The sequence below is a fragment of the Phaenicophaeus curvirostris genome, chromosome 27 (genome assembly GCF_032191515.1).
Source record: "Phaenicophaeus curvirostris isolate KB17595 chromosome 27, BPBGC_Pcur_1.0, whole genome shotgun sequence".
Classification (NCBI taxonomy): Eukaryota; Metazoa; Chordata; class Aves; order Cuculiformes; family Cuculidae; genus Phaenicophaeus; species Phaenicophaeus curvirostris.
In genome coordinates, this window is record NC_091418.1 from 895,938 (window position 1) to 905,000 (window position 9,063).

The 9,063-nt window shown below is 53.9% G+C and overlaps 1 long non-coding RNA gene across 3 annotated transcripts in view; it reads right to left on the reverse strand.

Moving 5' to 3' along the window:
- LOC138731526 (uncharacterized) overlaps positions 1–9,063 on the reverse strand; it is a 34,346-nt gene that overhangs the window by 23,013 nt on the left and 2,270 nt on the right. For 2 of the 3 annotated variants that reach the window (XR_011339173.1, XR_011339174.1), the window contains exon 2: positions 3,441–3,569. This is a non-coding gene — a long non-coding RNA (uncharacterized lncRNA). Of the gene's footprint in view, positions 1–1,387; positions 2,582–3,440; positions 3,570–9,063 lie in introns of those variants that run through there. The other variant, XR_011339172.1, reaches the window with a different exon arrangement.

Genomic DNA, 9,063 nt, shown 5'->3' on the forward strand with positions numbered 1-9,063 from the left:
GGAAAACTTTCAACGGTGACAGCACGTTTTGCTTGGGCTCAGGGTCTAATTTCTTTGCATTTGTTCATCTCCACTCTTGGCCTGTGACTTAACATTGCCAGCATTCTCCATTACTCCCTCCCAGGCCTGAGCAGTGATAGCAGCCCCTCTCCTGGTGCCTTCCCAGCCCCACTCAAGGCTCCCTGCAGTAACCACGCTCGTTTTTAGCAGTGCCTGCAGCCGACCGAGCTCCTCAGAGCCTGGGGTGAAGGTGCTGGGCAAGGTGAGCCAGGTGAGGGGAGGCACAGGGGTTCCCTGCCCAACCGACTGCCTATGCCACACAGCGGAGTTGGAACTTCTCTTTACGTAGAATCAATAAGGTTGGAAAAGACCTCTGAGCTCATCCAGTCCAACCACCAGCCCAACCCCACCGTTCCTGTCAAACCATGTCTCAAAGAGCCACAGCTACACATCCTTTGAACCCCTCCAGGGATGGAGGCGCCACCCCTGCCCTCGGCAGCCTGGTCCAGGGCTTCACCACCCTGTCATTAAAGACATTTTTCCTCACATCCAGTTTAAACCTCCCCTGGAGCAACTTGAGGCCATTTACTCTGCAGGCTGCTCTTCCCCAGGCCAGCTCTCCTCTCCCCACTCCAGCCCAGGCTGCTGCACTGACGCTGCTGCGGCATTTGTGCCTCCAGAGCGAGCTGGCAGCCACGGGACAAGGAGACAGCGCGCTTGCCTGCCTCTCCCCCCACTTTGTCCCTCTGTCTCTCAGTACTTTCCCTTTTAGTTTTCAGACCTCTCTTTCCCATCCATCATTTTCTCATTCCCTCTCTCCCATACCCTGCGCGCGGGCTAATGGACTCGGCACTGATTCAGTTCTCCGCGACAGAGGCTGTAATTGCAATAAATAATTACGGGACTTGATTTCATCTCCCTCCCTGCCTGAAATATGACGGCACAAACTCAACGCACGGGGCTGGGCAGGGAATTGCAAGTGGGAACTCAGGGTGGCCCCATGCTCTTAGGGTCCTTCTTTGCTTCCGGGCTCGGGACTCAGCTGGTTTAACGCAGCGGTCCAGGGCCTGTCTGGTTTTGGGGAGGCTTTGGCATCTTGGTCCGTGCCCAAGCACCAGCTCTGGCTCATCCCGAGGATGGGAGCGCTATTCCCTGCCCATGGTGTGTTCCCAGCTGGAGCCTTCCCTGCCCATCCCGGTTCCAGGAGTGGATGCGCAGCAAGAACTCGAGAGCGGAACATTCCCAGTGTCCATAGGAAGTGTGGGGTGGCCCAGCCGGGCTGTGGGGACAGCGCCGGGGCACTGGTTGAGCCTGGACATGGTGGCAGAGGGATTGAAACCCTGATCCCAGCACCTGCCTGCAGTGACAGCACAGTGGGAAGCATGGAACCCACCTGACAAACCCAACCATGGCAAAGACAAACCCAAGGCCAATAATTCCTGGACTCTGCAGGCAGCGAGAGCATCGATAGCCATTTCGAGTGCCTTTGGTCTTAGCTGAAAACAAAGTGAAGGTCCCTGAGTTCTCCTATAAATGGTAATGATAACACAATTATCATGCAAAACAAAAATTAAGTTTAATGGTGCAAAGCCAGGGTGTACTGTGGAGGTAATTCATATTAATTATGTTTGGATTAAAAGCTTATTTCTTTTGTTAGCATCCGCAAGTAGGAACTTAGCAGTAAAAAAAGCTGCATATAATTACTGCATCTTATGGAGGAGCAGTGTCGAACTTAATGGAGCATCCCCGCTCTCTCTGGGCACCCGGCGAGGGGCAATATTTCACATTTTATGAAATACAAAAGAAATAAATTACAGGTTTAATGATAAGCATTACTCGGGCTTGTAATGCAGTGAGATTGGCTACTTAATGCGCTCGGACCTGCAGACGCCAGTGGCGCAGGGGTGGGGGACAGAGGCTCCACACGCTTGGTGGCACCGAGGGGAACACAGTGCACCCCAAAACTGCTTCAGCCTCACCTGGGCCAGGAGGTGTTTGTGCCTCTGCTCCCACCTGTCCAGCACGATGCCACCATCACTGTGACCCCCGAGACGCAGTGCGATGCCACCATCGCTGTGACCTCTGCAGCAGCTCAATGCCACCCATCCCTGTCACCCCATCCCCGAGTCTTTCCCGGTGGGAGCTGCAGGCACAGCTGAGGGTTCGGTTTCAGGGGGGTTGTGTTTTCAGCTTAGACCCCCCCTTGGCTTGGAGCCCACGCTGCGGGAGGCAGGTTGGGCTGCCCCGCCAGCAGGTGGATGGCGGGGACAAGGTTAATCCCACTGTCATCACCCCTGGTGTCCATTCACCACAGAAACTCTCTGGGAGAGCCCCTCTGCTCCTTATTAGTCCAGAACCTGACGTGAGCCACGGGTCCAGCTGCTATTTTAATACATTCGTGCTGATGACAACAACAAAGTGATCGGTGTCTTCCTTTTAAGCACAAACCAGTTTGGGGCTGGTCTAGAATCGCTGCAAGGGGTTCAGCTTGTATGCAAAAAAGTGAAGGGTCACAAAGATGATCCAAGGGCTGGAGCACCTCCTGTATGAGGACAGGCTGGGAGAGGTGGGGTTGTTCAGCCTGGAGAAGAGAAGGCTGCGGGGAGACCTTAGAGCAGCTTCCAGTACGGAAAGGGGCTCCAGGAGAGCTGGGGAGGGGCTCTGGATCAGGGAGGGCAGGGACAGGATGAAGGGAATGGTTTTAACTGGAAGAGGGGAGATTGAGATGAGATTTTAGGCAGAAACGTTTTGCTACGAGGGTGGGGAGGCCCTGGCCCAGGTTGCCCAGAGCAGGGGTGGCTGCCCCGTCCCTGGAGGGGTTCAAGGCCAGGTTGGATGGGGCTTGGACCCCCTGATCCAGTGGGAGGTGTCCCTGCCCATGGCAGGGGTGGGACTGGATGGGCTTGGAGGCCCCTTTCAATCCAAATCATTCCAGGATTCTGTGATGACTCGGGCAAGCCAGCCTTGGATCCTGGTGGACCATGGAGGGCGTGCACAGCCAGGTCTGGAGGAGGCTCAGGATTTGGGGCGCATTTCAAGTGAAGGCTCAGGCTGGTTCTGAGTTTCCCCCATTTCCCAGCTATTCTGCAAGCTGCAAACTACCGTGCCCACTACAAACCAGGTTTTCTTAAGGGGTTTCATTTGCATCGACACTATCATTAGTATTATCTGCTTATTGATTGATGAATTAAAAATTCTATAGCTGCCCCATAAGGCCTTGCTCTAAGAGACCGCAATGACCTGGAGCACCTGCCCCCCCACCCCGGCAGCCTGGACCACGGCCCCTTCACGGGATCAGCGCTCTCAGGGGTGCCCAGAGTGACAGGAGGGGTGGCCTGGGAGCCGTTTGCACGTGGGCCCTGCTCTGCTCTCCCACCTCTGGCCAGAACACAGACCCATTCCTACTTTGTGCTGGCTGGAGACCGTGCTCTGCTGCTCACCTCTCCTCCTCAGGGCTGCGAGAGGATGCTCTGTCAGTGACAGTCTCACCTGCGAAGGATGCGCTGCGGTCTTTAGTTACAGTGCGGGCGACTGGATGCTTCAATCAATTCCTTTGAGCTGCAGTCTGGCTGAAGGAAAAGGGAAGATGCACAGTAAGTGGCTCCTGTACAGCAGGAACTGGCCTTTCAATGGAGGGAGCAAGGGATATGGATCAGCGGGGAAAGCAAACTGACTTGGCTTCACAGCAAGTCTTTAACAAAGCACCCGGTATGAAACTATCTCACTGGGTGAGCCCATCCAGGACCAGGGAGCCCATGGCCCAGGCCCAGTCCAGCCTGTGTCTGCGGTTCCCCCGGCTGGCAGATGCACGAGCTCCGCTCCTGTGCTATTATTGGGCATGGCTAAGGTGCCTGCTCACGGACAACGTGCCAAGAGGCTTGGAGAGGCAGCCTTAATCCCCAGCAAGCAAGGAGTTACCCACATGTGCTCGGTCCCCCAGATCTTGCCTGTATTAGGACATCCTTAGTTTGGGAGAAAGCTGAGGTCTCCGACTCCCAAAATAGCAGGCAGGACACGGGCTGTGTCTGCTGAGTTGGGCACCAGCGGGTCAGGGCAGCCCAGGAGGCGAGGAAGGCTGACTCCATGCGTCTCGGTACTTTGAGCCAAGGCCTATTACTGTCTTTATATCTCCTTCTGCACCTCCTGTTCCCTATTTTCAGCTTCACTCATCAGCCCTGCCCTGCCTACCAGCTTGACTGAAAACACTTGTGGCTCCTGCTCTGTCTCACCAGAAGGAAACCTGTGTGTTCTTCTGACTTAATTACTACCCCAGTGCTCTAAAAGCCCACAGGGCCCTCCTGCGGGTCGCTCTGTGAAGCTCCCTCCTGGAGAGCAGGAACCAACCAGAGCCCATGCCACAAGGAAGGGACACAGTGGGGACAATCTGGTCCAGAGCTGCAGGACCCCAGGGCTGCAAAAGTGGCGAGGTGAAGAACTGGATGGAGAGGACCCGCTGTCTGTAGGGTGGCTGCAGAATCCATCACGGAATAGCTTGGGTTGGAAGGGACCTCAAAGCCCATCCAGTTCCATCACCTGCCATGGATTAGGTCGCTCCAAGCCCCATCCAACCTTTGCTTGGACACCTCCAGTCCCTGCAAGATGGGGCGACGGCTGGTGAAGGCACTCGGGAACCCAAGGTGTCCCGATGGAAACGCAAACAGCGCCTTCTCCCTCCAAGCTGCTGCGAGAGGGGAAACTGCAGACGGGTGAACACGTACGTGTGTGTGTTTATATACATCTATACACGCTACTGAGCCGATTCCCTAAATCAGCACTCTCCCTGCCCTGCCTTTTTTCTTTTTTTTGACTCAATAAATCTTCCCCTTTCCATACACCATGGTAGCGATTGCATCATCTCCCTTTGCTTCCTTCCCCGCCCCTCGAACAGCGCAGATTAAGATAAAGTGATAGTGCTGTGTCAAAGAGTGCTTTACTGCCACACTTGGGATAGAAGAGGAGAGGTTAATTTATCATCGCTGGGGAGAACTGACAGCAGAGAGATCTACAACCGAAGGGGGATTTAGCACAGGGCCAAGAAACTTCACACTATTTTTACCATCTGTCACATGCTCTAATAAAGCAGGACAAAATATGAAGAAAGGAAAAATGAACTATCAAACACTGATGTAATGCAGCCCATAAATCTAATTTAATTACTTTGCATGGAGACAGGTCCTCGAGTCCGTGTGAATATACTGGATTTTCTTGGCAACTTAACAACTAAGTGTTTTAATAACATCACACTATAATTTATTCTGCTTGAAACACAAAACCTCTTTTGTGCAAGTTTCTCTTTTTATTTTTTTTCCTGTGTGTGAGAACTGTTAATTTTTCCTGCTAATGTCAAAACTGGCATAAATTCACATGTGAACTTGAAGCCTGACTGTGAAAAAAGGCGGAGGTTAGCGAACGCCTTTTTATTGTTCCTCGCTTTCCGTGTGTGCATACATGGGGGGGATGATTGGAGCTTGTTGATGAGTTCGGGGAAGAGAGGTGTCTGGGTAATTAGAGTTTAATATCAGGACAAAGGAGCGGGGGAGGGAGAAGTGGGTGTTGGCCAAAAATCCAGTAGTAGAGGAATAAAAAGATGGCAACCCCCTGTTTTGGTAACAGGCAAAGAGGAGGCTGAGGGGCTGGGGCAGCGCTGCCCGGCGAGGGGGCTGCGGGGGCCGGGACCCACCGGACGCAAATCAACCTGAGGAGAATTATTATTCAATATGTGTTGCTGTGAATCCGGATGCACTTACAGAAATTATTGCTAATAATGAAAGCGATATATCAAAGGTTATAAAACTCCGGTGTGCTGGGACACTATTTTTCTAGGCTTTGTTCTGAACCATTAAAGATGACTTATTGAGTTTGTGTGCCTCTGTGTTTGGTAAGAGACATTTAAATCGGATTTTAACCTAAACTGGCAATTCTGACATTTGTCTCTGCTCTTTAAAGCAGGAGCTGTGATGCCACCGAGCGAGGAGCAGCGAGCGCCCCCCCGGCCTCCCTGACCTCACGCGGGAGGCAAGAAGTGAGCAGGTAATTAATTTGTTAGATCATCAGTGATTCATGTAAAATAAACCCATCAGTCTCTGTGAAGTTCTCCCTCGGAGGAAAAGAAAAAATAGAGAAAGAGGAAAAGAGGGAGGAAAAGGAACATCTGGTGGGGAAATGGCCAGGGAGCCTGTGCTGGGCATGCAAAGCTTCACCTGCAGACCCAGCCACGGTGCTTCAGGGCCATGCGGGGTGAGGTCTCTTGGGTGCTCAGCACCCACAAACTCCTGTGGTCCTGCCCCTGGGAAACAGGACTGGCCCCATGGGTAGATCCAGACACTTGTCCAGGCTGGGAGAATAAAGTAATTCCCGCCCTGCGGGTCTTGTCACTGCCTGCGTGAAGTTTATTTAATGTCGAAACTCCAGGGGCTGCCCAGAACTTGAGGTCAGAGCTCGGAAAAGGCAGCACCCCGTGCCTGCCCCGGCCTTTGCTGCCCTGCAGGCACCTTCCCCTCCATCACACTGCTGAACTGGCCTGTGGAGAGGGGGAAATCGAGGAGAAAAGGCAAATCCAACCCAACGGGGCATTGTTTTAGGTGCAATTTGGGTTTCTTCTCTTTCCCTAAAAGAGCCATTTAATCAGGAGGTGGTGACAGCAAGACGCTGTCCCCCATCCCCTTGGGATTTGCAGTGTGGGCTCTCGGAGGACGTTGGAGGGCGGACGGTTCACCCGGCCCCGCGCGGGCGTCGTGATTTAACGGCAGAGCTCTTGTTCCGAGCTGTTTTATCACACTCACACAGTCAAAACGTCAGATGATTTATGGGACTGAGTGTGCTGACCTGGCCTTCCCGGCTGTATTTAATGCAAGAGAGGAGTCTTGTTGTGATCCTCGCTGCCTTCTCCGCGCTGCCGTACGCCACCCGCTGCTGTGGCCGCCTGTCCCCCATCCCTGGGGGGTGGTGGCAGCTCCCACCTCCGCTCTTGGCTCTGCCCTACCCAGGGCAAACAACTGACTCTTGCTCCCCCCTCTCCTCCCATTTGCTCCCCGTGTTTCTGATCCGTCTCCTGATGGGAAGACCTTCCAGGCTGCACAGGGATCCACCTGGCAGGACAGGATCCAGGTCTCCTCCAGGGGTCTTTAAAAGGCAACGCAGTGCAAATCCTAGGAACTAGAGCCAGACTGCTCAAACGCATCCCAAGGCTGTGGGAAGTACAGCAAAAATGCAGTCAAAGGGACTCTGCAATCTACTTTCCAAATACATTCCTATTTTGTAGAATACACCAGGCATTACATGGTTGCAGAAATACGCACACCTTCAAATATATTGTTCAAGAGATTGGAATTTATTTCCCCCTATTTCCAGTGTCCCTCTCCCCGCTTTCTTTTTTCTGTGCTGGAGATAATGAAAACCTTGGTATTTAAATTCAGCCGCAGCTCCTCGCCGCGCAGATTGATTGCTTAGGAAGAAAAAAATATATATAAAAAAACCCCTCCGAGCGTGGATGCATAAACTAGATGGGAGATTAGGTTACCGGGAGAGGAAAGGCACAAATGTACTGGGAGTGCACCTTTTGCGAGAAGATTAACTGATGGGAGCAGCGAGTTGCTGATGAAGGCAGTTTGTGTAAGAGCAGCCCCTGACTACTGAGACTCATCCGTCATCGCTGTCAGCGTCTGCCGCCGTCCCCGCTCGGAGCAGCTCGCGGCGCGGGCACGGGGGGCACGCAGCGGCGCTGGCAAGGCTCCTCGTCAGATTTGTCTTGCTTTCAGGCTGCCGGGGATGTTTAACGCTGTGGAGGCGAAGCCCGGGAACGCGCAGAAAGCTGCTGTGATTTCAGCCCGGCAAACGAAGGATTAAGCAGACTAAAATAGAGCATAAATCTTGGTTTCCCATCAAGCTTTGCAGCAACCCGGACCCAGTGTGAGTTTCCCCACAGCCGCTGCTTGGGAACATGGAAAGATTTACAAATGGAACTTTGCGAAGCCCTCCTCGCTCTCTTGCCTTTCCGAGGCAGTGGCTGCAGGGCCAAAATCCCCGTGGGGATGTTGCCATGTGAGTAGCTGCCTCTCCTCCAGCGCAGCTCCACACGGTGGGGAAGGTGGCAGCTGGGGTGAAGGAGGTGCCCGAGGAGCTGGGGGGTGCAGGACATCCAGGCTGTGCCCCCCGAAGCCGTGGCAGGATGGTGCGTTGGTGCATGCCCATCCGCTCGTCGCTCCTGTATCCATCCCTTCACCCTCAAGACCTGCAAAATGAGGTGTCTCCAGGTGCTGGGGAATGTGTTGAAACCAGAGGAAAGTAAATTAATTTATGGGCTTCCTTTAAAGCAGAGATGGAAAATGCCTCTGAGCTCATGCTTGAGCTGAAGCCGACGTGTTGCTGTTGTAACAGCACTGGCATCCTCAGCTGCGCAGCCTTTGAAGCAAAGACGCTGCCAGGAAAGAGGAAGAGGAGGAATTTCCACCAGCAGCTTCTGCAGCCATTGGGGTAAAACAGGGAGAACCCGAGGCATTGGCCAAACCAAAGCTGACACCTCTGGCAGGGACACAGCAAACACAGCGAGGCAAAGCAAGAGAGACTGAAGCACGGGGCACGTCCAGCTGGAACGAGTGGACTTTGCTGAGCGGACAGAGCCCAGAGCTGCTGAGAAAGTGTTTGGCAGCAGGGAATCAGCTGTGGGGTTGCAGAGCGGAAAAGCGACCCTCCTCCAGCAGCTTCCCTGGCCCCCATGCCCGGCTCATCTCACCCCTCCCCACGCCGTGGCCCAGGGGATCTGTGAAGTGCTTGGGTGACACCACATCTGCAATCAAGGCTCTGTACAAACAAGGCTGCCTGGTAACCTCTGCATGGATTATTCCTGTGCTTGGGATTCCCATGTACATGGTCCATTCCAGCAGCAGGGCTGAGCCCTGCCACCTCGAAGCGCTTCCCAAAGCGCAGGCTTCGAGCCCGTGCTGGCGAGTGGGCGCCTGTGAGAGCGGCTCCTGCACATGGACACGGCTCCTGCGCCTCCTTCCCCTCCAGTGTGAGGCATGGACCCTCTCCAGCCCCGATCTCTGCTCCAGTGGAAACCAGCAG